The 27,143-nt window shown below is 39.1% G+C and overlaps 1 protein-coding gene and 1 long non-coding RNA gene across 9 annotated transcripts in view; both read left to right on the top strand.

Annotated features, from left to right (window-relative positions):
* SLC35F3 (solute carrier family 35 member F3) overlaps window positions 1-27,143 on the top strand; it is a 170,347-nt gene that overhangs the window by 39,434 nt on the left and 103,770 nt on the right. The window lies entirely within an intron of this gene.
* LOC308192641 lies at window positions 8-16,890 on the top strand. The gene is made up of 2 exons (XR_013948959.1): window positions 8-12,781; window positions 12,861-16,890. It is a non-coding gene; the product is annotated as an uncharacterized lncRNA (long non-coding RNA).

Below are 27,143 nucleotides of genomic sequence, written 5' to 3'. Positions count from 1 at the left end.
ACTGAATAGCATTAAGGCAGCCTGTGCATAGGAGCGAGGTGTTGCTGTCATTGCAGTTCAGCTCAGTAACAGCAGCAACCCACTGAGGGGCCAAACTGCTCCAGCTAAGGAGCATCACCCTGTAGTGGTCAAGTACACGTGATCACCTGGTGATGAAAGGCAGAGAGCTGGCAGGGAGGCAAAGGCTGAGCCTTTCAGGTGTGTGAATGGCAATGAGAGCCTTAGTAAGCCCTGAAATCACTGATAAATGGGGTAGAATGTCTCAGAGAATAATTCAACGTAGACCTTTGATAGGATTCTTTTGATGTGATTTATTAATCAGGGCAAACAATGTTTTATCTCTTGAGTTGTTGTTTGTATGATCTTTAATCTTGATACTTCTCTATGCACTCATCTCTCCTCCATCTCCATTAAGTGCCGTAGGCATTTCTCAGTGAGTAATGTGTCTGTAAAGCTGAGGTCCAAATAATATGTTTCTGTCAGGAATAATATGTTACTAAGATTCTTAACTGGTATTTGCCACTGAGCTCAACGAGATGTCTGTTCTCCCTGCTTGCCTCAAATCTTAAAAGTAAATCTTTGTAAAGGGTAGGGATTAATAAAAACAAACTCTATGTCAAAATTAAATGAAAGAAGACATCTCTCACTTCAGGCATTTTTGGGTGCGTTTATGGCTGGTGGTTGAATACATTCCAAAAAAAACCATTTTGAGATATCCCAATAAAATTGTGGGGGGAGAAAAAAGTTTTTTTTATATTAAATTTATGATTACAATTAGACTGACTCATGGTAGCTACTATAATGTGATTCACTGGTGTCTCAGAGAGGTCTAATGTACTGAAGGGTGACTTAAAGCAAGTTTAAAATGGCCAGAAATCTCTGAATTTGTTTTAATGTGTTTATAGTGAATTCTTCTGCAAGGGAAAACATCCTTCTCTATGCAGATAAATTCAACTTCTCTGTTTTGCTTAACAGAAAAAAAAAAAGTGTTTATAGCTCCTTTATGTGTATTTTCATTTTTAGTATGGTAGTTAATTTTAACGTTTCCCGGAAATCTAAAGGTGTTGGGATGAAAAATACTATTCATTTGTGCTATTAATTTGCTCAACTATTCAGCCAGTAGCACATCCTGCTGTTTGCTGCAGGAGCCAGTCTTTGACAGTCTGACCCAGTGCCTTTACAGTAGTGGGAGAGAGACAGACAGAAGTAAGTTTTGTATGGATCTGTTGATAGCCAGAAAGGAGTTCCTCTAGCTGGAAGTCTGCAATGGAAGCTATAGGCAACCTCTCCAGATATGAGATGGAGACAATTTTGACTTCTGCTTACTACAGAGTGGAGAGACTCCTAACGTTGGAAGTACGCAGGCAAGCATAACTGTGTCAGGGACAGGAGGGAAGAATGGATCTACTCGCCGCTTTTGAACAAGGCAATTAGACATATGACATTTGGTTAGACCTTCTCTAGTTTACACTTGGAGTAATGTTCAGGAACAAAAGGGAAATATATCCCACTAGTCTCTCCAGATAGAAAGCAAAAACCATCTGCTGACCAAGATTCAGTCCTTTTCAAAACAAGTAAATTGTTCTGAAATCATTAATTTTGTTCAGTTTCCTGATAAGCCTAAGTAAATGATTTTCCTGCAAGACCTGACAGTGATAGGTATGTGTAAATGTGAGCATAGGCTCACATTAACTAATAAACTTGTCACATTAACTAATAACTCACATCAACTAATAAATTTGTCAAGAACAAGCATTTTTCAGTGGAGATCTGACTTGCTTCTTACAGTGTTTTTCTGATACCTATATAACTTTTTAATCCTCTTCAGGCTTTGTAATTATCTTGTATATTATGTCTTTTGAGTGCTTTATTTTGAAAACTGACCTGCCAGGATGCTTTGGCAATATTCAACTGTTTGCTGTAATTTTGAAATTGTGTGTAGGGACAGACAGAGGGAAGATTGTAGTTTGTGCAAATCTGTCTTTTTTTTTTTTTTTCCTGTCCCAGTGTATGAACATTGTAGGAAATGCTAGGTCTATCTAACAAAGTGTGTTGTTTCTTGAAGTGGCCGTTATCAGATATTCCAAGAGAGAGTTAAGAACCAGTTATCAACAAAATAGGAATTTCCTGGCAGGGAATGACTTTCCTGCTCTTGAAAGTTGTTTGGTTGTGGTCCCAGGGTTTTGCAATGAAAATGAAAGAAGAGCACAGCAGTTCCTCATGTCACGTAAATGGGAGGAGGCAAAGCAGCCTCATTGTGTGGGAAGGGAGAGAAAAGGCTGTAGACAGCACCTGCTGGGTAAAACATTGCGATAGCAGAACCCCTGTGAGTATAAGTCGGGTCCACAGACTGGTGGGTGCTGTGGCTCTTCCCTGCTCGGAGACCCTGTGTACTTGAGGTGGTTCACAGGTGAGGCTGACCGGCCGTGCTAGCACAGGTAATGACAGGACAAAGACAACTTTAGTACATACTAATGGGGACCCTGTTGTTGCCCATGCAAGGTACCCCAAGTGTGGTAACATGTTTTACAGTCACAGTTTTGTGTGCTTTATAGACCTATCCACATGTAAAACACAAATACTCTTCTGTAACAACAGACAGTGCCCTACCTACCTGATAACAGACAGTATTTTCTTGATCTGTAATTGTTTTTAATTTATTTATTAATTTTATTTCCATTGTTTGAAATGACTGCTTAGACACTTCCAAGTGGCATTCTCTACACTGTCACATTTCTCTTGCTTGCCATTGATTAGTTTCCATATTTCCAGTAGAGCCAAAACTTCAGCTGGTTTTGTAGCTCTTCCATTCCAAAAACCTGCACATAATGACTGATGCAGTCAGCAATGTCCACATAGCTCTGAGGGTATGATTTAACTTATGCTTCTTTCTCTGACTGGAAAGATCTTCAGAAATGGTAGTCTGCATATTGTAGCTATAACTTAAAGGGCTTCTGTTTGCTTCAGATTTTATTTTTCTGTTTCCTGGCAACAGAGTGATCAATATTTCTTGTCTTTATATCTCTTTAGTAGGTACCTAGTTCTTGGGAATACATTTCCAACCAGGCAGTGATCATCAGATAGGTCAAATTTAGGGCAAAGAAATGCTCGTGCTTTTTTTTTTTTTTAGAACATTTTATTCTTAAGTTATTTTTTTTTCTTTCATAACTTCTCATTTGGAGTACTTCTTATGTGCTAAAGCTTCTACATCTTTAGCTGAAGGCAAATGCCTTACTGATCGCTTGAAAGTAAATAATGGCTGCTCTCTATAGTCTAGCTGCACAGGATTAGTTATATCTCATCAAGAAATAGTCTCTCAAATGCTGCTGGATATTAAATGCATACAGAGGGGTAAACCAAAGTAAAACAAAACTTAGCTGCAGGCACAAGCGTAAAAACATTCTGTATTTCATTGTATAGGATATGTCCAAGTGCACAATACATGAAAAAATGCTCAGTTCTGTTGCCTTTTACTTTCTCTGAGGGAATAAAAGGGTGTGCTTGCAATGTGTAACATAAACCTCCTTGAATATGCATACTAGGTCATTTCAGAGGTCCATGTACTTCAATGTCCTCACTCCATCAATGACTGTAAACAGGTTCCTGCGAAGAGTAAGATCAGGACAAGCCTGTATTGACACCTCCTTCTAGTAAATACTCTGCCAGCATCCAACATCTGCGTCTCAGCGACTTCCTGATGAGATGATGCTTATTGTAACTAATAAATTTTAATGGAAACTTTTCTATGAGTTTGCCCAGTTTCCCCTTGAATTCGCAAAAGCTTTGTACATCCCACAGTATCCTTTGGCAAGGATTTCCACTAATCTACTATGTACTGTGTGACAAACTACTTCCATTTTTTGTTGTGAATGTGGTTCTTACTGGCTTTGATTCATGCTAATTCTTGCACAGGAAGAGACAGTGGACACCAATCCCTGTCCAGTCTTTTCATGACATTTATGGTTTTGGTAGACCTTTTGCATGTTCCTCAAACAAATTGCTATTCCTGGCTGAAGAGGTCTAGCTTAGATGGTCATTCCTTGTATGGAAACTATTCCATAGCTTCAGTATCCCTTTTGCCTTTCTCTGAACCTTTTCCAGCTTTTCTTTCCCATTACTTTCTCTGATGGAGGGACCAAAACCACACGAAGTATTCAAGGTGCAGCAACCACAGATTTGCTTAGTGGCGTAGTGATGTCTTCATCTGTTCTCTTGCTAATAATTCCAAACATCTGATGGCCTTTTCTGCCTTTAGCTGAGCATTGAGCTGTTTTCATGAGCAATCTTGACATCGGGATCCCACCTCTGGCTTACCAACATAGAGATTTTCATTCTGTGTGAAGCTGGGATTGTTTCTTGCCATATGCATCATTTACGTGAGCTGTTGGAATTGGAGTCCTCTGTAAATATCTTGTAGATCTGTCTAGACTAGTGAAATAAATTGAGATGAGTTTGAAGTTGGTTGGTACATTTTATTTATTTATTTATTTATTACTCATCACATTAGGATATTGAGAAATAACCGCTTTTAACTAAGTTGTCAGGATCGACTGGAGATTTTCCAAAATATTTGCCCCAGATGTCAAGGAGAAAGGTACTACCCTGTATTGGTGTGAAGATGATGATGATCAAGCTTAAGTCATCACTAGCAGAGAAAATGTTAGCTAACACTGACCAGTTCTTAGCCACGTACTTTTATCTCAACAGATTTATCGTCTGAATATCTTTTGTAAGTCTCCATCGGTTGCTGTAGAGTACCATGGATCAAGTATTTCATAGCAATACTGGCAGATTCAGTTCAGAAAAAGAACTACCTCTTGGGTTGTTTTTTCTTTCCTTTTTTTTTTTTTTTTTTTGTTAAACACACTTTGACCTTAATTCTTATTTGTTCAAAATCTATGTTGCACCACTCAGCCAGTGTAATGAAGGCTTAAAATAAGCATAAATGTAATTTAAAGCCATTTGGTACCATTACTGTTTAAAATGCTTTTGGTATAAGTGATAATCAGAGTTCTCATTCTGAACATAAAAATAATTATTTTACCCATGTCTGTAAAACAAAAAGCACAAAGTGTAATTGTATTCTTAAGCATAATCTGAGGCCACTTCTAAATGAAGTTTGCATTACCATGAAAGAAAAGAAGTACTGCTATTCATTTGTCTAGTGTATAGTCTTTTGTTAGATGTCTCATTAGAAATTACATGAAATAAGCATTAAAATCTTCTTTCCCTTTGAATATATTTTTTCACAGACTGTTTTACTTTCCCACTCTTTATTTTGATTGCATCTACACATACAAGTGTCCATTATTGTGAAGTACCTGCCCACATCTGCAAGTAATTTTCAAGCACTTGAACTATCTCAGATCTTTTATTAGTTGCATTCAGATTTGCCATACTGATTTTATTTTCATTATATTTTGCATGATACTCATTCAAACAAAAAGTAGATGATGGAGTTATTTGATGTATACAGCTGGGTTGTCTTTTAGAATAAAACTTGCCTTAAAACAGAAAGAGGATGAAGAGAATGTATTAATTTTTCCTTGCTGCTGAAAAGAAACAAAATGAGACTATAGAGCGTTTACTCCCCTTGCCCAAGCACCTAGGCATGTAAGCATGCTCTTGCAACATGCAACTTGCAACATGCAACTTGCAACTTGCTTCCTTAGGACTAATCATCAAAGTAAAGATACTCGCTTCTGCATCCAGGACTGCTTATATTTTTTGATAGGAGATAGTCCAACTTTGGTTGGCATTTTTTATGTATTTGAAAAGACGAATGAACAAGTGAATGTGAATGGTCTCTGGAATCCAAGCATATGTCACATGAATGTGTTGGCTTCTCTGGCCTGTGCTTCTTTTTCTGTGTCAAGGGTACACGTCTCTGTTTTCCTCAAAATGTTTGAGGAAAAAATTCTTGCAAGTAGGAATGGAAAATCCTCACCCAGTCCCAGAACTAACTGTAAGCCAAGGACCAGATGCTCTTCTGGGTTGTGATCTGGGAAGCCATCGCCCTCTGGCTGTTCTAAGTGCAGTAACTACAACCTTAGGGAGCCAACCCCAGCTCCCTCTGTGGCCTCTCCTCCCTTTCAGTTGCTTAACTACCTAATTTCAGGAGGCAGTGCTAATCTGCGTGACCCCTTCTGTCACTCTTCCCCTTATCTATGGTCTTGCACTGGATTCCACTCTGAAAGCCCACCATTATTATTTGGAGCATCCTTTTGTGAATCAAACCCTAACTCCAGTTTATACTCTGAAAGCAGATAAATGCAAGGTAATGACATTTTAAGGCCTCCTTGTAAAGTCAAACATGGACATAGGTGTTGTGGTTGAGCAAGAGTATTTGTGCCAGCTTATGGTATCTCACGAATCATCTGAATAGCTAATTATGACAATCTGTATTCTTTGACTGATTGCAGATTAATTTTTTTGTAGTTCTTAAGAGTGAGATGTGAACTCTGCTGGTACAGAATGTCTCTTATCCTTCTAGACAATAAAAGAGCTAAAAAAGCTTCAGAAGATGCATAAATTCAGGTTTCCAGGAATCAAAAAGGTAAAGCTTTCATTATATGTGAAGGAAGCTTAGGAAGCATCCATTTCTCACCCACTTGTCTGTCTCTTCTGTCGTTCTGCTTTTCACAAGCGAGTGCTCTTACTCTAGGAAGGGAGTGGATGTGTTTAGCATTTGAAACAGTATGTAACATGGACCTCCAAATTATAAGCGCTGTGCCAGCTGCCCAGGCCGTAAAGTGGACAAATACTTGTGTGCCCCAAGGTGATTCCAGTCGAGGTGAGCATACAGTGTGATCTTTGACGATAACAAAATAATGGCTGAATTACAGTATTGCGTACTGATGCGGTTCTCATCTGACTTCGGCATTCGTGTATCTGGTAGGCAGAATGAAACAGAGGCTTTGGAGGATATCTTCCCGGGAGCAGAGGACAGTATGGAGCACTATTAAGATTTCTTAGCTGTATTACAGAGATACTGGTAATCACATCCCTGGCTCAGATTTTAGGTTTCCACCCCTATTATTTTTTTTTTCCTCAGTGGTCCTTTGTCATCTCAGAAAGTCCCCAAAAGGTCCTTAAGCCACTTAGTCCCCGATTTCTGAGTTGTATGCTTTCCTGTCTTTGGAAGCATGGAACCAAAGGTTACCCTTAAATGGCTATTTTGTATGAGATGTGCTCAGCATAGTTCTTAAGCGTGTTTTAGTACAGGTGAAAATGATGAAAAATTAATAATATAACTAAATAGCTTGACACATCTAAGGCAGCATCATTTTTAAAAAATTCTTGACAACTTGTATTTAGACAGGTGGTTGGAAGGTTTAGCCCAAACAGGAGAAATCATATTATGTGCAATTACTGACCCTATTAGTGCCTACCCCAGCCATAGAATTCCCTCCCAAGGAAATGAAGGCCCTGGTAGATGCTACTTCAATTCCCAAACAAAATTTTTTTACTGTCATTTCAAAAAATTTACAGTTACATCAGACTAAAAAGTGGAAGAACCTCTTCCACATCTAACTGTATCTAACATATAACTGTACTCCTTACCAGTTTCCCTTTCTACCTGATAAAGTACTTAGTAAGACTGGGTTCATTGCTTCCTTGGTTTACATCTACAGAACAGGCTGTCTTATACCTCCCTGGGCAGTCATCCTCGGTGAAAGACAGTGCAACATGATTCACTTCTGACAGTGCCATAAAGCTGAAACAATTGTTCTACACACACAGAGGCTATTTGATTTACTTTGTGTTTTTATTATATTCACAGCTCAGGAATCTCTAAAATTTGCTTCTAAATGCTACATAGGTCAATTTGTTTCAGATATTTTATGAAAGAGCAGCTGAGATGGTGTTGCCTGCAGTCAGATACCTGCATAATCCTTTTAATTTTGAATGCCATAAGCACTGTAAAAACAGAACACAAGATTTCATCCCAAATCCTATAATTATAGCTACATTCAAAATGATATTATCATGTATTACTGCAAATTTCAAAAGCCTTTTACAAGTCTTCAGCTGGATTTTAATCACCAAAAATAATTTAATATATATATATACATTTCATTAGAGTTGCCTTGATATTTACAATTCATAGCAAAGCAGTATTTATCTCTTCTTAACCACGTAAATTAAATCTCAGTGCACATCCTACTTCACTGGCCTCATTTCCTTTCTTAGGGAATTATAAGCCAGAAGCCCCTACCTCTGTTCTGTTTATGAAGCTGTTCATCAGCATGCTTCTAAGAGCTGATAGTTTCAGGACTGTTTTAGTAGAGACACTTTCTCACTGGGTTAACATCCATGTTTTTTCCCCGCAGTGCTGCAGAGAAGCATAGGAAATGTCAGATGGGTTTCCTCTCGAGTGTGATCTTACTTTAAATTGCAGCAGTTAAGGCAACAGCTGTGCAAAGGTTGATTTAGGCCCTGTATCCTCTCAGTATCGACCTTTGTGCTATTCCTGGAACTTTTAGTAAATTTGAAGAACAGAATGGAGATTAAAAAAAACTGCAAACCCCAGGCTAGAACTTGCTGGAGTCCACTTCTCAGTGACATCCTTGTCTTCCCCATGTTGTCATAGTTCCCTGTTAAGGATCAGGAAAGTGTCTTCGTGTTTCATCAGCTGTTTCAGCTGCCAGTGAAATGGATCATCCATCAACCTTCTTTATTCTCAGTCTAGCAGTTCAGAGTGAAACGTGACTGGAAATCATTAAAAAAAAAATCCTAATTCACATTTTTCTCCTCATTTCATTTGTGTGGTTCTGGGTAATCTCCTTGCCCATTCTACCAGCTTTCTCTCTGTCAACAGTATATCTCTCTGAAGATACACTGATACTGATAATAACCTGTTTCTTACCACAACAAGAAGTTGGAAGTTTGTAATTGTCTGCTGTGATCTTGGTTTTATTTTTTATCCTTTTCTTATTGGAAACACATTAGGGGAAGATTTTTGGCCTTTGTTCTGTATTTTGACAGTTTAAATATTGATCTAAGCAAGCTGAAGGGGGTATAGCTGGCATTTGGTGAACTGACACTTCACAGCATGACTTTCAACAACAAAATCTGCATACTCATTTTCTTCCCTTGGAAGGAATCAGTAGCTTTTATGTGTGCAGCAGAAGTGGCCAAGTGCCCTCAGCACAAGAGTAAATTTCCCATTCAGGAGCAGATTCTTGAGGTCAGGAGAGGTGTGCTTCAGCTATTTCTCACTAAATTTCAGCTTTGAGATTACAAAGGGAGATCTTCATTAAGGGATCTGGTGGGACTGTGAGATTATCCTGTCTCCATTTTACACGTCAGGGGGAAGGTTGTTACCAAAATCAGCTTGGTCTGAGAATTTCATATTCAGCCAGACACCCAAAGTTATTCCATCCATGTGTGAAATGACATCCATGAAGTAACACTCTTATTCTCTACCCGCTCTGCATGATGATGTAGCTTTTAACAGTCTTCTTAAAGAAAACGAATCCCTCTTCTTAACATAAGTGGATCTGTAACTGCTGTTTGCTTGATTTACATCAGATTTCAAATCCCTTTAGTTTATCTACTGTATATTTTATCACTAATCTGAAACTTAAATTAATGATGGTTCGTGTCTTTGACTGTATGCATAAGCTTAGTTAATATATTGGTTTACCTGTAAGTAGCATCTCTTGTTCTAGCAGACCATCAGCATTAGGGGATTCCATGTGAGCTGTGCCTGAGTACCTCGAAAGGGTTAATAGCTGAAGGTCATAGTGCAAAAATAAGGTTCAAAGGGGAGCTGTGCAGAAATTAGGACCCTCTCTCCTGCAGTCATTTCCTTGATGCATCTGTGTCAATGTGTAGTAGCTGAGAGTCTGTTTCTTTAACTTCTATGTCAAATAGCCTCCAAAACCCTTATTTCATAGTATATTTGAAGTAGTATATAGCCATCTCTTGATTTATAAAGTTATTCAACAGACATTCATGTCAAGGTTACATTAAAATGAATTTATTAGGGAAATAAGTCTTTTGAAATGTGAGTTCAGGAGATACAACCTGCAAGTGAGTTGGCTTAATATCAAACTGAATAATTTTTCTGAGCCATATGAATAATAGTTAGCTGTCAGCATCCAAACATAAACACATGCAGTTAGCAACTTTGAGCCTGTTGGAACTGTGCATAAATTGTCTCAGAATAGGCAGTCGTGCAACTGAGCTTTTAATTTTTATTAGAAAATAAAACAGTTGCAGGAAATGGTCCTCATTTTAATCATTTGAATTGTTCTTGGGCTGTCAGGAAAGTTTTTCTGCAAGAAAATGTAGACTACATCAGAATATTCAGTTGCTCAAAGCTGTAAGAGAATGCTGAGTTACTTCACTGTATTATAAAATTGTTTTTCAATAATGCTTTATGTGCACACACATTTCCTATTAGCACAAAATATTTGGAAACTAGTTTGAAAATACTGAAATGTTTTGCTGGAAATTACTGAATTGTTAATAATAACTCATCATATGTTAATTTATAATTTTATTTGTGGGTTAATCTCCTTACTCCTTACTAAATGAATTAATTTATTTCAAGTGATAGTGAATTGAAAAAGTAAGTTTTTTTTTTTAAGAGAATTCTGTGTTACTTTATTGGTGGACTTGGTGGTGTAAGGTTGATAGTTGGATTTGATGATCATGAGGGTCTTTTCCAACCTAAATGATTCTATGATTCTATTCTGTGACTCTGCTTTGAAAGTTTTTCAATTAAAATTGAACTGTTCTAGATTAAATTAAAAAAAAAAAAGGAACAAAACTCATTTGCTTAATTTTTATTTAATCTGGCCCTATTTTGAAGAAATGCTCTCAGCTTAAAAAACTATGTTTCTGGCTCAAATTTCTCACTATATGTAGTGATTCCTTAAACTTGTTTAAAACAAAATGAGACCTAAAAGTATGCATTCAAATTAGCAGTCCCAGTTTGTCATGGTTTATTGTCTGCTGGTGTTATGAGTTTGACTAGCAAAGAAGGTCACTTGTAATCAAAGGAAGTGAAGGGAAAAATAAACTTCTCTCTTATTCAGTACATGCTCACTTTGCATATATGACTCATAACTAGGTTACCACATGCATTCAATAATGTACCCTTCTGATTTATGGGAGACTTTTACAAAACGGAGAAGAGGGAGAAAATAAACAATATAACTATATATACTGGCTGGAAGAATTACATTTAGGTCTCATTTTGTAGCTGAAATTATGTTGTTTTTTTTTTTTTCCTAAAAACACCAGTAAGATATAAAAATTTCCCCTTCTTTTAATATATACTTAAACATTTTTCTCTGTTCTTCCACAACAGTATTCCATCTTGTATATTGTACCAGTTTTTAATTCATAACTTTGCCAGAGTATGTATTTTGTAATGAACATATGAGTAATGTATTTTGTAATGAACATACGTTTTGCAGTATTAGAGGGACTGGGAGTATGATCAACCTAGATATTTTCTTGTGCGTCCCAACCTTTATTCAGTTGTTAGTTATGAAAATAAGGAAGACATCTTTCTAATACATGGAACTACATCTTGCTTAACCTTGCTGTTTGGTTAGTTTTTCAGACAGAGTTTAGGTGAAGTTGGGCTGGCTGCATCCTAACCTGAAAGTACTGGGATGATACCTCTGGACTGTGGCTAATAAGAAGCAAAAGTAGTAGAAATTGCACCTTCTGAATGAAAGCCTGAAGTCTTTTTCTTTTTTTTTTCTCCCCTCAGGCTAATTATTTAGTAGGTTTCTTAATATCTTTGAGCTCAGAACTACTGTTCTAGTAGTTGCCACGTGGGGACAGTGGCATCTGGCCTTCACAGTGGCCCATTAGTTGTTTGCGGTGTATGAAGCTGTGACTGTTGCTCCAGCACTACACTTGTGTACTTTGGGTGGTGTTTGTGTGTCTGTGTGCGGTTTTGAAGCTAGGACAGGTACCAGGAGAGCTGGATTCATGTTGATCTGCCCTGCTGTGGGTGCAACGTTACTGGCACCTATGGTTTGGCTTACCTAGGCAGTGCTGTTACAGACTCTCGTGTGGAGCTTCCAGAAATGTTCCTTGTTGAGGACTCAATTTCCAAAACCCTGTTTCTGCCTGGGGCTAACTCTTTTGGTTTTTAACTTCCTGTCCACTGCATCAAACTGGGTCACTTTTCAGAGAGCAGAAATAAAATTTAAAAGCGCGGTCTCTTTTCCAACAGTTGCAGTGCTAAAAACAGCTGGAACTGGGAAGAGGAATATTTGCCTGCCTTAAAATATCTTTTAAAAACTGTCTGGTTAGAAGTGTCAGAACGAGTCCTTGTCAAAATGCATTAGTGAGCATGGAACATACGAAGCCGTCAACAGTGCATCAGGACACGAGAATGGCCGTGCCATTTCAGACCACAGGCCTGGCCAGCCCCAGGCCTCATCTCGAACAGTGCCGGCGGCAGGCTGTTAGGGGCTGGCATGCAGCTGTAGCTCCCGTGGTTGGTGGCTCAGGGACTTGCTGAGACACAGTGTGTGTATATCCTGGTGTTCATCTGCCTTCGGTGTCACAAAGTCCTGGCTGGGCATCTGCCCTACAAGAAAGCTTGCATGTGTATTAGGACACGGCTGGTCACTGACCCCAGTCAGTCACAGAGAGGCACAGTCCACGTGTCCAGACACTGCTGAGTTTGTTGACACTTAAGATTCAAGCCAATAGTGTACTTTTGCAAAATTTTCAGGTTAAAAGAAAAAAAAAGGCATAACTGCCATACCCTTATTTTCAGGATTTGAATCCTGGACCTTGAATAGTTTATTAGATTCTGGACACTTGAACTTCAAGTGTCTCCAGATGGCTTGCCCTCTGTAGTTCACAAAGGAAGACTGCAGTGGGACAGAGCACCGCGGGACACTCACCTCCATAATTTGCTGCAAATTTAATGATAGAGGCCCTGTGAAAGCTGAGTCATGCTAGGGTGAGAGCCAGCTGGCTGTCTGGAAGTGGCAGATGCTCATTGTCTAATTCCCATTAACTACTTCATCTTCACTGTGAAGAAGACCCACCTGGATAGAGAGGTCCTGTAGCTAGCTTTCTCCTTGCCTAGCAAGAAGGATGTGAGAGGGAGAGGATTTGCTTCAGTCTTAGCAGTGTAAACAATGACAACAATATATTATTGATAATGTGAGATACTTGAGAGATACTGATATTGTTTTCCCCTTTTCCACTGAATGTCTCAGATCCTTTTCATCCTCCCTGAATTGGTGGGAAAACATATTTTGAGACTAGTATGGAATGTGGACAAAATGATCCTACCCTGGTTTTCTTCTCTTCCTACCTTCCCTCTCAAACATAAAGGATACTACCATCTCTCTACACTGTGTGTATGCAGAGAAAGAAACTGCACCTTATGTGCTTACGCATCCATGCAAAAAGTGTCTGAGGGAACAGAGAATATGGAGTGAATGTTACATTCACTTTTCAAGGTGGGTGTAAACTATTTCCAGTGGTATAAGCACAAAGCCATCAAGAATCAGATCTTGGAAATCTGAAGAGTGGAGTGGAAACAGTTGTAAAGTATCCACTTAGATAAAGGTGACTACATGTTGAAAGAGACTCCCTACTGGGAGTAACATGAGAGCCAACAATATCTTTAAAAATAGAAAGTATTTTTGAGATGTGACCGTGATACATTCACTTAACTGTGTGTGACGTGGTTTTATCTTAAGGGATTCCTTGAATCCTAACCATGATACTGTGCATTCATTTCTTGTTAATCAGGGTCTGGCAAAGCATTGGTTGTCACCATTTCAGAGACCATTCTTCCCACTTGCGTTTGATTAAAAGGCCTTAAATGCTGTAACTTATTGCTCAACCATATCATACTCATGATGCCATACCTATATATTACATTATCTATTGACTTTTTTCCCCCTAATACTTTTGGTGTTTTTCTCTGCAGTATCTGAGGCATAGCAGCCTAATACATTGACAGAAAACCTTTAAGATAGTGTTTCCTACAGGGTTCTTTTGGCAGCAGTTTTAAAAGAGAAAAACGGCTTCAGTTTCATGATAAAGGGCATTCAGGAGGAAGAACGGAAAGAAGAAATAGGAGGGAACGGAACAGGAAAGCAGTCATTGCTCACATGAGGAAACAAAAAAAATCAATTGATGGGAGAGCTAGCACAAGCAGTAATTATTCTCAGAGCTACAGGATTTTTCATACAAGCTTGAATCAGGGAAGAATAAGATGTGAAACAGAAATGGTAAGTGAATTTTAAAGAACAGGGTCCAAAGTCATACATTAAAAAATGCTAGTTTGGGGAGTTCATATGTGCTGTTGTTTAGTTAGTTTGCTTAAAACTAACTGTTGTTAGTTAGTTTGATTGCTTAAAAAAGGCATAATGACAGCGTGTGTCCTTTCTGGCATTACTCTGATTTGTGGGTTTGTTTTTTCTATTTTTTATAGCTATATCATATTTATGTATGTATTTTCATTTGTGTACAATGGTCCAAAATAATGAGGATAAATATTCCATAATGCACAATACTTTGTCATCACACATATATAATCCAGGATTGTTGGCAAGAAACAAACTCTTTGGCAGTATGAAATACCCTGCTCTGGGCAGCTGCACAGCTAAATTGCAGGTTGCATACGAGCAGGGAGCCAGACAACAGAACCATGGCTATAAACAGAAAGACATGGTCTGTGACAGGGATTTGTATGATACGCACTGGGCTTTAGCATCATGCAGTTTGCTAATACTGTTTGTTAGATAAAAAGATTCTGGGCAATTCTGCGAGATAACGCCAACAGCATTTTTCAGCTAACCATGAGGGCTATACACCTTCCATTTCTGTAAGCTGGGCTCTGTTTGTGAAAAGTACTCAAATCAATTTAGGGCCAGGGAGGCACAACTGGGATTTGAAAACATTTAAGCAAAGAAAGCACCAACTCTCTTTGAAGCCAAGTCCTTCTGTAAATTGCCCTGCATTTATCTTTGCTTTTTTCATGTATCAGCTCCTTCTGTATATCTCATCATCTGCTGTGTTCAAAAGACCCTGCATCTCTAAGTCACAGTCCTTTACACGGTCTTGTCCCCCTCTGAGAACTTGAGTGTACCGTGGCAGTAGTGCAAACAGTGCATCTCTTGTATTGTTATAAAGACAGTGTGCAGAACTATCAGTCTTCATCGGAAAACTCCAATGTAGGTTACTAAAAAAACAGATGATATTTCGTTATTTGGACCTCTGAGTGCTCAAGCAGTGAAAAAACTATTACGTAAAATTTGGCGGTACACTAGTATGATCTGCATTTGATGAACATCCTGATGCATGTAGTTAATGCATACTTAGCTAAAGAAATTTTGCGGTTCTTTTGCTCAGTTGCACTCATACCTTATGCATAATCCATTGTGCGTAGCAAAATCTCCAGAGTAGAGGGACTAAAAAGTAGAGAAAGGACTTGGCCAACTAAATTTGAAAATCTTCCTCACATTCTTCATTTTTGTGAAACCACCGAGTATTCATGGATGTGAGATAGCTGAATAACTTAGCAGAATCAGGTTATCAATCTGCTGAAGAGGAAATATTCAAGAAGAAATGCTGAGAATTTCTTTATGAGGGAAGTAAGAATACTTGTTCAGGTATATGTTGCCAACGCCTATTAGGCAGACCAAATACCTGCTAAACTGAGGTGTCTTGTTAACTTGTGTTCACTTCTGGAGTACAGAACAGAAATCATATGTTAGATTTCACATCAGGCAATGGATTGATGGGGTAGTGAAGGCTGGCAAAATGCCATTTCAGTAGACCAACAGAATAGAAGTGAAATAGCTGCAGGTTTTCAGTACAGGAGGTATAAACTTCAAGGATGCACTATACACACATTCCTACTTTTTAATATGGTAACTTAAATTGGAAAGAGGAAACTAATTGTTCATGGTCTTGATTTTAGCAGGATTCCACTGAGAAAATGTGCTGCTGTAGACTGAAAATTAGACCGGTTTTACTTGCTAGAATCTGTCTTTTCAAATTATGTAGAGAAGCTTCTGGGACTTGAGGAGTCTCACTAAGGCAAAAACCATTGAGTTACGTTCAGTGCTTCAAGCCACTGAATGGACTGGTTTTGCCTTCAGATTTTATTTAATAGTTTGCACTTTTCACATATTGCACTCAACTCCCAGGTGGAGTAGGTGCTGGAGAAAATGGCCAGGTTTGTGTAAATTCTGTATGTCCAACTAAACTGTTGATCTTGCTGAAAGATACAGATTAGTTTCTCATCATCAGAAAGGAGAATGTATGCTGAATCTAGTGATAAAAAGGTTAACTGGGAAAATAAATTTGTGTCTTTAATTCATATTCACTTTGGTCGTAATAGCTGCAGGCTATTATAATAGCAACCAGAGTTGAGAACAGCTTCTCTGGGGATGAAGTCATGGATATTTTTCTGGAAACCATGTCTCAGATTATGTCATTCAGTAAAGAAAAACCTGCATCAGGGCTCAGAAACCTCATTCATGATGACTCCTATGATGTTGAGGTTTGCTTAAGAGGAGAAGGCTTAGAAAGTTTTACACCTCTCAGCTCAGCAGACTTCAGAGATCTCGGTGATGTCAAGAGCTTCTCTATATAGAGGAGTTTTCCACCTTCAGTACATCTCTTCTTACTCCTGAAGGGCTCTGTTCATATGTTTGAGATCTCATTTTGCAGTGAAACCCAGCTGCTTTGTGTGTTGGATTGGGCTTCTTGTAAAAAAAAAAAAAAAAAAAAAAAAAAAGAATTGCCTTAGGTCGCCTTAAAATATGACTCTACAAGATGCCAGTTTTCCTTAGGGAAAAGAAAAAAAAAAAAGCTGATATCTAGATTGGCTGTGTTTAGCTAATGCCTCTCCCCAGAACTCCTGTAAAACTGTTTACTGCCAAACAGCCCAGTTTCAGCCCCAGGCTTGTGGGAGATTTGCTTAGCACTTGAACAGAGATATGAGCTATTTATTAGGTCAGCATAGTTTTTTATTGTGAAATGATAAAAGACATACTGTTAATAAATGCAAGTAAAAATACAAATACATTTAATGTAATATCCATAGCCAAAACACTGGCAGGATTCTCTTGACAATGGGGCATTTATGTTAGATTATATATTAAAGAAGGACAGTGGTAGTAGGGAAACAGACTTCCAAGTGCTTCTCAGTATTGAGTGGCTGTTTCTGCCTCCAGTCAGCTGCTGATGCCAGCCATCCACCCACCACTTACATCTTTCAGACAAGCACATTGTTCTTTTTCACATGCTTGAGGTGCAAACTGCCTCATTATTTTCATTCTCATCATCCTTGATGTTCTTTTTTTTTTTTGTTCTTTTTTTTTTGTCATGGCTGCAAAACAGTCATCAGTGGCTAGTTTGTGGCATGCTGTAGCTACTTGCCATCTTGCTGACCACTAGTAAGTCCCACTGTGTGAACTCCCAGCTTTGTCCATAGCCTTCTGTTACCTCTTGTCTTAGATCTAGATTTTAATCTGGGCTGAACCCAGTAAAGCTTTTTTTATTCCCAGCAACTTGAGTTGACAGTTGATTAGATGAATTACTGATAAGTGGAGATTCAGGTAGGCTTTCAGTTTCTGCAAATTCCTCTTTGTGCTGACTTCAGGAGAGATTTCCAACAACATTTTTTGTGGTTGTTCTCATGGTGAGCAGAGGGTCCATTCACTTTCTTAGTATGAGTCACGATTTCTCTGTGTTTCGTTAAAAACTTCTAAGAAAAATTCACTGTGCTTGTGTTGCAGTAGCAATATGTTTGAATAAGCCTTGCAGCCACTATCAGCTATGAGACAAATAGCTTGTGTCCAATGTGTGGATCAATGATGTTTGACAAAAATAAATGCGGAACATGAAATGTCCAGAAATTATTCTGCCCTTGAGCATTTCAGTTAGTTTGGCTTCTCTTAAGAATATCTTAATTCTCCATCCTTTGAGAAAAGCTATAAACTATTCCATTGAGGACAATATTTATGGATTTTGAACATTTCCTGGTCTTCAAGTTTTTCTCTTTAGACTGGTGTAGAACTGGGTTGTGTAGCAGTGACAGCGCACAAGCAGAATTGTCGGCTCCCACAAGAAAAACAGCAATAACATCAGAAAATGTGTAAATCGTTGCAAGTGACACCTGCATCCTCTGCTGGTGATACATATTGCAAGTAGCCTGTCATCAAGAAGAGCAATTCTCCACGGTTTAGAGGTCAGGTGGTGTCAAATCTGTGGTTTACTGAATAACCACTATAGGTTCCCTAATCTGCCATATGAGGTTTTTTTAGCAACATTTACATTCATGATATGAACAGGTTAAAAAAATGCATTTCTTTCTCTACAGAAATACATTTAACACTCCTGTACATCCAGCAGATATAAAGGCCTCTGCTGGAACCATTCCACAACTAGTCAGAAACAGTGTCAGGAAAACCTCTCCGTAACAGAGCTAAGCTTATAGGTGTTTTAATCTTTGCTGCTTTGCATTGGGTGGCAGGAAGCTTTTTGTAGTAGTGTACATCCTGAATTCCCCAAGTTTGTCCAAGATGTCAGGGGACACTTTCAAGCATTTTTTGAGAGTTGTCCCAACAACACACATTGAAAAAACACTGTATAAACTGGGGACTTTGAGCAAATTGATGATTTTTGACCATTAAGGTCTTTCATATCAAACTTTGCATTTCTAGAGAATAACTGTCATCGAGGAAATACTGTGTACTGTGCTATATAAACATTCGTCCATGGAAAGATTTTTATACAAGGCTCTGCTTATCTCTGAGCCTCCCTTGGGAACCAAACTCACAGAAATCTATCACGGTTCTAGATGGCTTCAAATTGCCTCAGATGTCATCACTGTTGGAGGCTTCTTCTGTCAAGTCTGAATTACTGGCTCTATCAATTGCAAGTGAAAAGGGATTTTTCATCTTCTCAACCAATTTTGCTAACAAGTGTGGCTTGACAGCTCCATTCAGGATGCTGATAGCTTTTATTCTGGGCTTCAGAATACAGTCCCCCAGGGAACACTCAGTGAACTACAGCAATTACAACTTCTAGCTTCGCTTTCTTTGCCTCTTAGTTTCAATCAGAGAGATTACTTGAAATAAGTCTTAGCCCATCATCAGGTGATATATTTGTTTCCAGGTTCCCAGATCACTGCTTTTGGCTCGCTGGCGCACACACTGGGTTTCCTGGTGTCCATGAGCCAGATTACATCTATTCAGTGTTACACAAATCGTGTGTAGGTGCCCAAGTCCTTGTAGGTTCTGGAAGCCCTACAGCTATGCTTACAGGATAATTTGCCCTGTCTGTCAGGCAGGCTGTTTGGCTTAGATGCCATATTAAAGTGCCAATACCATGCCCAGGTCCCAGTTTATCCAATTAAGAATTAGTTCTTATGTCTTCTCTAAACTGCATTACGCTGAGTAGAAATCTCCCTACACTTACATATGCTTTGTGGGCTGGAATGCATATTTAGTATTTCTTATTAAGATTACAGGATTTTTCTTATATTCTTGTTACTTTAATGTGGGCATACATCTTCATGTGAGTACTTCTGAGTTGAAAATTTTCTGTCGTGATGAAATATCACGAGTTGCTAAGTAATGTGTTTAGTTTGTGTTTTTCCTTTCCCTTGAGAGTATTAGATGCTTTTGACTTCTGTTTTCCTTCCTGACGGCAAATGAATTCAGTAACAGCACTTGCACAAGAGGGAAGTTATTCAGATGTGTTAATAGCTGCTGCTTTCTCAGGCCAGCAGGTTATGTGGTATCTTTAATTATTACTGCCTATGCCTGGCCAGAGATTTTAATTGCAGGTACAGACTAGTAGGGTTTATATTATGGGCTATTTGCCCACTGTCCTGCATTCTCCTTTTAAGCACATGGTCCTAGCCACAATGCATGGGGGGTAATATATTTGATGGACCTGAAACAAAATAATGTTCTCTCACAAGGGTGCCACTTTTATCTTTATCTGAATATGACTATTCTGTACTTCCTGAGGACTCCTGAGGAACATGTCACTATCCAAATTAATAGTAGAGACTTGCCTATGAAGTGTAGCTGTTTCACAGGTAAAAAGCATTACTTTCTCTCCTAGTGGTTCTACTAATGACATTTGCTCTGGGATTTTCATACTATATTAAATCTCTCAAACCTGTCTTTTGATACCAGCTAATGACAAATTTTTTTTCCACTGTGACCCAATTCTGAATTGCCTTTTCTGCTACCTTCATGGAAATCTGTGACATTGGGAACTTTCCTAGAAGTCTGTTTTCAATTTTATTCACTTTTTCTTTTCCATTTGATACTCACTGAGGTAACTAGGCCTGGTCTTAAATTAAGGCATATTAGATACAATCTGAAAATGAAGGAGTTTTAATGTATCGTTGGTCTTGGTAACATGTACTTGATCAGCAAGACATCAGAGGAATACAAGTTTTGGATGTGGACGCCGTACCATGAAGCATAGAGGGGAAGTCAGTACGGGGTGACCACGTGGAGAGCTGCACAGTAGCTCTGAATGAGCTTGCTCCAGTCAGGAGCTCTGCAGTCCCTTCAGCAAAGTGCCACGCTCAGCCTATGTGATCCCATCAAGGGGTGGAAATAATAATCAGCCTACTAACACAATACTCCTTGGTCTCTGCGTTGTCTGTGCAGAGGTCCCTGTTGCTTTCTTAGACATGCCATTGTGTTTGGGTATACCCAGAGCAGTGCTCACTAGTCTGCTCAGACATCCTCACCGAGAGCTTTCAAGGCAGTCCTTTGCAACCCACACAGCAAAGCAGAGTATAATGAGCAGTCTGTTATCATGCATGGTGTCCCATATTAAGTTCACCAGAAACCATCCTTTGACTTTCCAGGCAGTGTTCACAGAAAAGTAGAGCATGCAGTCTACTAGTAAATTACTTGGAAGATGAACGGGTGGCAGGTGAGAAGAATACAGAGTTAAAAAATATTTTGAAGACTAAGCTGAAATTCATATGATTCATGTCATATCTCTTTAATCTTTAATTTCCGTTTTACTATATAATCTCACAGTACTGTTCTCGAAAAGAGTGGTGTTGCTGCTATGTGATGGTGGTAGGGAACATAAGAATTCAGAACAAAGTATATTATGTCCTATCAGAAGGCACATGTAACATAATCTAGACAGCCTTGGTGGTGTTTTCTTTTTCATTAAGTCCTCTTTATGTAATTCTAGCAATGTGAAGAAATTTAATATATATATATATATTTTACCCAGAGAGATATAAAGTGATGAAGGGAACTAGCTTGAATGTAATTAAGACTTACAGTAGAGAAGTGGTTCAAACTCTTCGAAGCAGAAGGCTTCATAGGTAGATGCAGAGCACCAGTACCAGCTGATTAGATTATCCCATCCTAAAGATAAGTTGAGCTCAAGCTGTTTGCTCCAAGGAGGTGGCAGCAGCAGCAGTGAGGAAAAAAAAAAAATGCTTCTATTTTCAAGTCTTCCACTCATGTGTTTCCTGTAAGGAATTTGGAAGTTGGTGATGCAGCTGCAGGGGTGTGGAGAAGACCACTGCTGCAGACCAACATGCCAAACTGCTCCGGCAAAGCTGTGAGAGGCAGTAGCAGGAAGAACAGAGAGGTAGCTGCAGCAGGGAGGGGATGCCTGTGGGAAGCCAACAGGAAGAGGCTCAAGACTCGGCAGTCCCAGGAAAAGTAGTTTGATACAGCCCATTGAGATTTATGCTGAGATGACTTTACAGCACCATGGCAGTTTCAAAAACTTGTTAAAATTGATGGAAATGTTGTTCATTGCTATACTTTGTCACCCTACCAGAGCACTTGGAAATGAAATCATTGTGACTTGAGATCAAGTACACTTCTTCATACCCAAAACTGGCAGCCAAATGGGTCATGTGTAATCTGACGCTTTATAGGTTAATGTTTCTGTTCCCAGACACAAAAAGAGCCTTCTCCTTTCTTCTGAGGATAGCAGTACTGAATAACTGGCAAACATTACCATGCAATCCAGGAGCAAAATACTATGCCCTTCTAATCCCCAAATCCTTTCTTTCATTCTGACAAAACTGTCTGTTGGTGTGGCTTTATGATAGCATGCGTGCTAAATCCTGGACACTCCTTCCTGTGGGATTGCTGAATGGTTTTTGTTAATAATCACCTTTCTAGTCAATTTAAGTGAAGAAGTGAGCTGGTATGTATATTGTTAGACTTGTGCACGTGGTGATGCAGGATTTGCAATTATTTTCCAGGTAAATTCTGGCTGTTAGACTGAATCAGTTGACTAGGGTGAGAGTGGAAAAATTGTTGGGGGAGCGAGAAGGAGTGGGATTTGTTAGCAGTGTCTTGAAGCCTGAAACTTAGTGAGAAACCTTGCTATCCTCCCATTACCATTTCTTGGTACTTACTAATTGGGATGCTGGGAATGTTGGTAAGGAGAAGATGTGTGTGCTGCTTGGAGGATGTCTTTCTTTTTAGTTCTTGGCTGACTGGTCTGAGGAACTTAAAGCTTGGCTCATGGTGAAAGAGGAGGTGTAGATTTTTGTTTTCTTTACTCCCTCTCTCTGTTGGAGAGTAGAAGTCTTTATAATCAGCTGTTTCTCCAGGCCTGCATTTTTGGGAATGTATACCCAGCAGTCCATTTCACTTTATTCCACACTAGTAAATGTAGTGTATGCATTTGCTACTTCCTTGGATATTCAGTATTTTAATTGCCAAGTTTTCCAAAACTGCCAGTCAGAAATACAGTCTGATGGGGAGCTCAAAAATTACCAATGGATAAAATAATAAAATAACTTTTTATCAGTCTTTATTTTACCTATTAATTTTGTCTTCTTATGGCTGAGATTCCAAAATACAATTGCATCCAATTTTCAAACTTTCCCCCTAACTAACTGGGCTTAGGAATGTTTTTTAAGGTCTTTCAGGTTCGCAATGGGACACATCTGCAGATGTGGTGGAAACAAAATAGCAGGTGTCTTGAGAATCTCCATGAAATGAGGAGAATTGACAATGCTATGGATTTCCCTCAAAGTCTGAGCTTGATGAAACTGGTTTGATTCTTAGCACAAAAATTTCATTGTGTTTATTGCTGTGCTGGGATTTTTTTCAGCCAAAAGCACATGTATCTTCTTTGGTACTATATTGCAATACCCAGAGATCCATTGATAATTCCCTCTTCTGTGTAAACCAGCTAGTTGGTTGTTGTTTTCTTTTAATTTTGTTTTATGAAATCTGGTATTTCCAAAGGTACACCTCACACTCCCCTCCCGGTTGTAAACAACACACCTGCCCCAGAAGATGTTCTTCTTGCTGTAATATACCCTGCTAATTCTACTTTCTAACCAGACAAGACAGTTTAGCATCTTTTCATCACTGAGACAGTATGGTTTTGAGGCTATGACAACAGATAGGTCAAGCCTTTGAGATTATAGCAACCCAGGCCAATTCAAAGAAGCATTTATATACAGCTGTTCTACCCAAGCTCAGTGCCAGAAGATTGTTCAGTCTGTCAACTGTGTAACCATGTTAGAGCTGAGCTGAGCCTTCAGCAGATGCACGTTGATCTGCATCCAGCCTTGAGCACACACCCTGAGGTTGTTTTGCCAGCACTGTCACTGCTGCTGTCTGCCCTGAGACTGCTGCTGCATCTCTGGTGTCTCAGTGTCCCCACCTACAAAAGGGATACAGGGTCAACATTCATCCTTCTTTGCAAAGGGGTAGAAATGTTCAGTCTCCTTTTAGAGGGAGGGAAACATACGTATGTATAAATACATGCACATCTATACATATATTGTACATATATACACTCATATTTACACACTAAGCATTTAGTACTTCAGCATTTATTTTGTATTAGGATTGAAAGTCATAACTATAGATCTTTTTTTTTTTTTTTTTTTGTGTGTGTTTGCATTTCTGAAGCAACTATAAATCCTGCCTGATTTTGATCTCATATTTCTCAGGACACAAATCATCATCATCCATTCATCTTCTGCTTTCATGCACTATATGAAGAGGAATGTCCTGAGTTCCCAAACAGCTTCCATAAATTATTTAGAACTGAACATGTCAAGTTAGAAAAAATAAAAGCAAATAAACAGAGCATCTCTGCTAGGGATGTAGCTCTAAGACTAAAAGCAGAGGGTTTGTGCTCCCTCTTCTGGCCATGGCTGGGCAGTGACCAGTCAAAACATCCCCAAGCCCAGGATAGCGATATCTTTAGCATGACTGAATGTTGAGAGGGTCAACATGTCAAGAGACTTTCCATGCTTTACGAAGAAATCTTTTTTTTAATTATTTTTTTTCAGCCAATGGCCAAGGTTATAGGGAGGGAAAAGAAGGCAGCTTTTGTGCAAGAGTGCAATTCTGTTTGAACTGATCTGCAAAAGGAACAGTCAATGTGTGGATATTTAATTCAGCATATTAAGGAAGGCAAATATTAATGGAATTTTAGTAGTTGCACAGGAGTCTACAGAACACAAGCTCAAAGTATCTGAAGGCACTGAATCTTTTACCTTACCACAGGTCTTCTTCCGATCAGCCCTTCATAGGTGATTTTAACTCAGTTTCTAGAAACCTATATTAATAAATTTCTCCTGCTCTGTAAAATACACTGAAATGCTGATACATATAATATATATACACAGAATTCCTTTCTCTTATTATTTGAAGTAATACATGCCTGTCCCTGAAAGGAAGGGATCCAATAAGGTGCACGTTTTCACTGTATAATTACAGTACAACTTTCACAGTATAATACAATTATATCTTTATTAAATTTCTTTTCCTATGTGGAGCTTTCATAGATCCTAAATTATAAAATATTTTGGCTTTCTAATTGAGACTATTGTCCTAATGCCGTCCATTCAATGACTTTTTTATTGAAAGCTATAGAATGTTTATCATCTGTTAAAATCAGGAAAATGGCTTTGTTGCCTTAGGGTTCCTTTCATTGCAAACATAGAAATAAGAATTTTTCCAAAGGACATGAGCTTTCAATCTTCTAAACTTCTTATTTATATATTTTTGCCAATGATGTAAAACTGGAAACTAAATTTCCAACTGTTTTGCTTTTGTCACAAGTGTTCTTATATTTGAAGTTTTCTTAAAGCCTTAAACCCTGAAATCAGAGGTTGTGAGAATTTAGAGTTTCACTTTAAGGAATAGCATTTAGTTCCATTTCTTAATAGGAAAAAAATTGAAAACCATAACCTTTAAAGGTTTCCTTCCAAAATTGCTTTTTGAACTGTGTTTTTTGAATCTCTTGGTTCTTTAAAATAGCTATGGTATTTGATGAAGGAAGGCCTCACACATTCACACTTCAACTACTTGAAGTCCTCTTAACTCTTAAGAAACTTAAGTTCACTCACTAGCGTGAAGGGGAGCAAGGACTGCCAAGTGCTGTGCGCTATCTCAGCTGCGTGGGCTGGGAATGCTCCTGCCCCTTGTGCAGAGGTGGTGAAGGCCCTGGAGAGCCGCGCAGTGGCATTATGGTGAGGGTGGTTGAACACTAGCACAGGTTTCCCAGAGGGATTGTGGAGCCTTCCTCAATGGACATATTCAAAACCCAACTGGACGTGGTCCTGGGCAGACAATTCTAGCTGACCCTGCTTAAGCAGGAGTTGGAGTAGACATCCAGAAGTCCCATCCCACCTCAGCCCATCAGTCTTTAGTGAAAGTGGCCTTTCACAACCTGGAATTAGTGACCTAACTCAAGTCCTCCTGACTGGAGATGGCATCCAACAGACTGTCACTGGAGCGAGGAGATTACGTAGGCCTCGAACTGCTGAGGCACAACAGGTCGGTTCTTCGCAGCGTCCAGCAAGGTTGTTCATGCACCTGGAGACAAACAAGGCATGGCCGGTGTTGGTACTGCTCATGATCCTGCATAATGCTGCCATCTGCTGGGATAGTAGCTCCATGACTCCTCCTGCCTCAAGCTGCCTGCAGCCTCTTGCTCTCTCCTGTCTTTTGTCATCCTCACCAAATCGCAGCATATCACAGTTAGGAAGGTCAGTCACGTCAGTGAGGATGCTAACAGGCCACAGCAGGCGTTCCTGTGTGCATACTGTTGTGGCAGGGAAGGTGTTTATGAGTTGAGTAAAACAAGAGTTTTAGAAACTACTGTCTCGTGTTGTCTGCGTTGTTTCCCAGGACAACGTTCATATGACTTGGCACCCTGGAAACTGCTTGGTTACCTGAACCCTTTAACACTCTGTAATCCTAGGTTAGTATCAGGTGTTGCTGTATGATTGATGGTCATACTACAAGGAGTGAAACGGAGCCCCATGTCCTGCTAAGTTCCTGGGAACAGCACCAACTTCCCAGGGCTGCATAGTGCCTTGTAGATGCATCTCCTACCCATAGGATGCAGTTCAGATGCACCCCTGGCCTCTGGGCTGTCTGTGGAAACCAAAGGTGCTCAGGAGGTACTTGAGCTGTGGTTATTAAAATTATTTTAAAATGCATCTAAATGTAAATAATGTAAATTTGTAAATAAGTAGGTGTGCTGCTTTCTGGGTTCAAGAAGGGTATCTAGTTCCTTGTGATACTGATAAAATGACCACAATATGTTCGCCTTCCATTGGAATTCTTTCACTTGTGCTGCAAGTTTCAGAATAATTTTCAGGGTTTTTAGATAATTATTTCTTATGCTTTCTCCTCCGGGATGCCCTGGTATTCTGCAAATTTTCTGTTGTAGAATAAAAGTGACTGATTTCAGTATTGCACGGCCTAGAAGAGACTCCTTCTTTTCTCATCAAAGTTTCTGCAGTTAGAAGTGTGTTGTTTATAAATTCCCATGCTCCTTTGTGTTGAGAGAGATTAAATCTAGATATATACTTGTATATAGATCTTTGTGGCCTCTTGTGACCATTTTAGCATAATTCACTTGGCTGTGTTTTGCAACATCATTTTCTTGAAAATTTCAAAATCCAGCAGGGTCATCTATACCCTATTCCCCGTTTTATCCTGCGTCACTCTGATCACCAGGTACTGCTGCAGTCTGAGATGTTTCCCAGCTCTAGAAGAGCCTGGCCTCTGAATTGTGTTCCCTGGGAGTCCAGAAGTTCCATGTGAGAAAGTTAATGCTAAAGCATGTGAGGAGCAGCTTGAGTGACATCCCAGGAGATGGCTCAGTTGTTAAACGACTGCAGTGGATCG

The sequence above is a fragment of the Anser brachyrhynchus genome (assembly GCF_964034855.1).
Source record: "Anser brachyrhynchus genome assembly, chromosome: 3".
NCBI classification, from domain to species: Eukaryota; Metazoa; Chordata; class Aves; order Anseriformes; family Anatidae; genus Anser; species Anser brachyrhynchus.
Note: the sequence above shows the minus strand (reverse complement) of the source record. Positions and strands in the feature narration are given on the sequence as shown.